A 5,192-nucleotide genomic window follows, 5' to 3' on the forward strand; every position below is an offset into this window, starting at 1 on the left:
TGACATTTTGGAAAAGTACAGGACAATTATCTTGTAGAAAAGTCCCTCAATTTGAGTTAGTCTGGTGTTTCCTTATGATTAGATTCAGGCTATGATTTTTGGCAGGAATATCATAGGACTGAGGCTGTACCTTCTCAGTGTATCTTATCAGGAGGCATGTGATGTCAATTTGTCCCATTACTGGTGATGTTAATTTTGATTACTTGGTTACGGTGGTGTCTGGAGGTTGCTATGCTGTAAACTGCATTTTTCTCTTTGTAATTCATAAGTATTTTGTGGAGACGAAATACTTAATTTTTATGTAACCAAAATTAACAGAGTTCCTGTGTGTCAGTTATACTCAAATAAGTAGCAATAAATAATAAACAAACAAATAAATAAAACAAGCAAGCAAGCAAAATCATCAATGTTTTGCAAAAATGATTTATTCTTTTAAAAGGTTCGAGTTCTGGGGCTCCTGGGTGGCTCAGTTGGTTATGTGTCTGACTTCAGCGTGGGTCATGATCTTGCAGCTCATAAGTTTGAGCCCCGCATCGGGCTCTCTGCTGTCAGTGCAGAGCCAGCTTCAGACCCTCTGTCCCTCTCTCTCTCTGTCCCTCTCCCGCTTGAGCTCTCTCTGTCTCTCTCGAAAATAAACATTAAAGGATTTGAGTTCTTGCCCACTACTCCTAGGTGACAGAGATTTTTTACAACATTATTTTTCTAATAATTGTATAATTTTGTTTTTCTTATTTAAGTTTAATCCATCTAGAATTCACTCTTGTATGTGTTGCTATATAGGAACATGGTTTTCATCTTTTTCCATGTAGTGAGACAGTTTTTCTAGTATTATCTACTAAACAACCGATCCTTTCTTCAGTAATGTTGGTGCCATGTTTATTGCATATTGTGTTCTTATTTATATTATATACATGGGCCAGGTTCTCTATTGGCCTATTTGTTCTTGAAACAGTACCATTCTGTTTTAATTACTGTGGTTTTGTAACCTGGTAGAGTAAGCCCTACTCTTTATCTTCATATATATATATATATATATATATATATATATAGACTTACTAATTTGGAAAATTTATTTCTCTGTATGAATAGTGGAATAAGTTTATAATGTTTCAGAAAATCCTCATGGATTTCAATTAGGATTGCATTGAATGTATAGATTAACTGGGGGAAAACTAACATTGTTAGCTATTAAGCCATTCCATCCAAGACAGTGGAATATCTTTCCAGTTATTTTCACAGCTATTCTCTGTCCTTTGAGTTTTATTTATTTTTTTAATGTTTATTTACTTTTTGAGAGAGAGAGAGAGAGAGAGAGAGAGAGAAAGAGGAAGGGCCAGAGAGAGAGGGAGACACAGAATCCGAAACAGGCTCCAGGCTCCAAGCTGTCAGCACAGAGCCTGACTTGGGGCTCGAACTCATGAATGGCAAGATCATGACCTGAGCCGAAGTTGGACACTTAACCGAGTGAGCCACCCAGGCACCTCCTCTGTCCTTTGAGTTTTAAAGTTTTCTTCACAGAGGTTCTCAGATAGTCTTGGTTAAGTAAATTCCTAGACACTTTATAGTTTTTGCCATTATTGTGAAAGACATCTTTTTTGCTATGTTTTTTAGTTGGCTATAGCTGATGTAGAGATGGGTTACTGATTTTTGTAGATTGATCTTATATCTGGGCCTTTTGCTGAATTTTCTCACCAGTTGCAATAGTTTGTTGATTCTGTTGGGGAGGAAAATTTTTCATTCTACCCTTCTAGATTCTTTGGGTGGTCTAATAATTAAACTGATATAAGACAAATCAATAGGAGGAAAACAAATTTAATTTCATACTTATGGAAGGTCCATAAGAATATGAGACCCAAAGGCAGTTAGGCAGTTGAGGCTTACATGCCATCCTGAGCTAAAGAATGGGATAGGGGCCTGGGGCTCCAAGGGGAGGAGGGTAATTCATAGGAAGATAAGATGAGCAGGGGCACCTTGTTGGCTCAGTCAGTTGAGCATCTGACTCTTGACCTTGGCTCAGGTCATGATCTCATGGTTCATGGGATTGAGCCCCAGGTCCAGCTCTCCACTGACAATAGGGACCCTGCTTGGGATTCTCTCTCTGCCACTCCCCCATACTCTCTCTCTCTCTCTCCTTCTCTCTCTCTCTAAATAAACTTTTTTTTTTTTTTTAAAGAAGAGCCAATGTTTGATAATCAGATTTTGCCCTGCCGTGTAGGTAAGTCTTTCTGACAAAAAGTTCTCTCTGGTAATAGCTCTCTTTCTGGGCCAAGCCCCCTACCCAAATTCTTTTAGGCAGTCAAGGGAGAGGTCAAAGTTTTTATTGAGTCTGCTGGGTCTTGATTGTCTTCTGTTCAAAATAATCCACATGTCAAAGTGGCACCTTTTGGGGATGGCATATTCTGCTCCCCTTCAGTTCTATTTCTTTTTTGATATAGATAATTATATCACCAAGTAGTGTGTGTGTGTGTATGTGTATATATATATATATATATATATATATATATCCATCTGTATTTGTATTAAGCTAAACAATTTCCTACTTAGATGATGTCTCCATCTAATCCATTACCACATGGGTCATTCTAGCTTGCTCCTCTCTCTTGTCTATAACCTCCCACTGCAATAGTAAGAAACCTGATTCCCACTATCCACCACCCATTGACTTAATTGGTCAAAACCAGTATACATGTATGCTACTTTCAAATTTGGTAACACATTTCTCTAAGGCAAACAACTTTATCAACTAGAGTATGGTACTTATGGATCATCCATTTACCTTTAGTCTTAGGCTACTCATTTTCATTTCCAAAGTAACTTAGGTTAGCACCATTCCCCTGCTCCCCTCCCCCAGTGAGGGTGTTTCATGCATTTGTAATACAATTAGATCTTTTGTCACATTCTTCATTTCATCCTGGGATCCCCCAATCTCCTAAATGACTTTTAAAGTTTGCATACATTAAGGTTCACTGTGCTGTAAAATCTATGGGTGTTGGCAGATGCAGAGTGTCATGTATCTACTATCACAGTATCATACAAAATAATTTCAAGGTCCAGGGCCACCTGGCTGGCTCAGTTGGTGGAGCATGCAACTCTTGATCTCAGGGTTGTGAGTTCGAGCCCTATGTTGGGTGTAGAGATTAATTAAAAATAAAATCTTCAAAATAACTTCTCTGTTCCCACCTCCAAAAAAAAAAAAAAACCCTCTGCATTTCACCTATTCAACCCTCACTGCACCCTCCACCCCCCCCACAAACCCTGTCAGTCACTAATATATCAACTCTGTAGTTTTGCCTATGCCAAAATATCCTACAAATGCAATCATATACTCTGTAGCCTTTCAGACTGTCTTCTTTCACTTAGCAATATGCATTTAAAATTAGTCTCTGTCTTTGTGTTGCTTAATAGCTCATTCCTTTTTATTGCTGAATGGTATTACGTTGTATGATGTATCACAGTTTGTTCATCTGTTCACCTATTGAAAGGACATCTTGGTTGCTTTTGGGTTTTGGTGATTATGAATAAAGGTGCTATAAACATTTCTGTGCTGGTTTTTGTGTGGACATTAGTTTTTAGATCAGCTGAGTAAATACCTAGAAGTGTGATTGCTGGACTGTGGGGTAAAACTATGTCTAGCTTTGTAAGAAAACTGCCAACTTGTCTTCCAAAGTGGCTGTACCATTTTACATTCTTGCCAACAATGACAGTTCCTCTTGCTTTACATTCCTATCAGCAATTGGAATTCAGGGGTTTTTTTTGGTTCATTTTGTTTGTTTTAGTATTGTTGACACACAATGCAATGTTAGTTTCAGATATACAACTTAGTGATTGACAAGTTTATACATTGTGCTATGTTCACCACAAGTGTAGCTACTATCTGTCCATTATATCATTATCACACTATTACAATATCATCCAGTGTATTCCTTATGCTATGCCTTTTATTCCAGTGATTTACTCATTCCACAAATGGAAGCCTGTATCTCCCTCTCCCCTTCACCCATTTTGCCCAGCCCCCTGCCCCACTCACCTCTGACAACTATCAGTTTGTTCTCAGTATTTATAGGTCTGATTCTGTTTTTTTGTTTTTTTTATTCATGTGTGTGTGTGTGTGTGTTTAGATTCCACTTATGAATAGAAACATACAGTTTTTGTCTTTCTCAGTCTGGTTTATTTCACTTGGCATAATAGCTGTTAGGTCCATTCGTATTGTCACAGAGGGCAAGCTTGACCTTACCCTTTTTTATGGCTGCATAATATGGAATTGTCAGCATGGGGGTTTTATCCATTCTAAAAGGTGTGTAGTGGTTACTTATGGTATTTTTTAAATTCTTTATTTAAGAGGCGCCTGGGTGACTCAGTTAAGTGTTCAACTTCAGCTCAGGTCATAATCTCGCGGTTCGTGGGTTCAAGCCACGCGTTGGGTTCTGTGCTGACAGCTCAGAGCCTGGAGCCTGCTTCAGATTCTGTGTCTCTCTCTCTCTCTGCCCCTCCCCTGCTCACACTCTGTCTCTCTCAAAAATAAAAATGAGGGGCACCTGGGTGGCTCAGTCGGTTAAGCGACCGACTTCGGCTCAGGTCACGATCTCGCGGTCCGTGAGTTCGAGCCCCGCGTCGGGCTCTGGGCAGATGGCTCAGAGCCTGGAGCCTGCTTCCGATTCTGTGTCTCCCTCTCTCTCTGCCCCTCCCCCGTTCATGCTCTGTCTCTCTCCGTCTCAAAAATAAATAAAACGTTAAAAAAATAAAAATGAAAAAAAATTTTATTTATTTAAATATTTTAAAAGTTTGTTTATTTATTTTGAGCGAGAGAGAGCATGAACGGGGATGGGGCAGAGAGAGAGGGAAAGAGAATCCCAAGCAGGCTCTGTGCTGTCAGGGCCAAGACCAACTAGGGTCCCGAACTCATAAACCATAAGATCATGACCTGAGCTGAAACCAAGAGTTGGATGCTCAACCGACTGAACCACCCAGATGCCTCTATTTATGGTATTTTTAAAGTTATTCTTGTATTGTTTTTAGTTGTAGTGCATTGTGGTTAGGAAACATGATATTCCATTCATTGGAATGAATTTTGGTCTTCCTATGTGACCTAATACATGACCTGTGTTTGTAAATCTTTTGAATGTACATGAAGGGAGGGTTCCCTGAAGCAGAACATGATGGTTCAGAGCATAGGCTTTGGAGTCAGATTGCCA

The sequence above is a fragment of the Lynx rufus genome, unplaced genomic scaffold (genome assembly GCF_022079265.1).
Source record: "Lynx rufus isolate CCGP_SWC_20201006 ecotype Redwood Valley unplaced genomic scaffold, mLynRuf1.p SCAF_5, whole genome shotgun sequence".
NCBI classification, from domain to species: domain Eukaryota; kingdom Metazoa; phylum Chordata; class Mammalia; order Carnivora; family Felidae; genus Lynx; species Lynx rufus.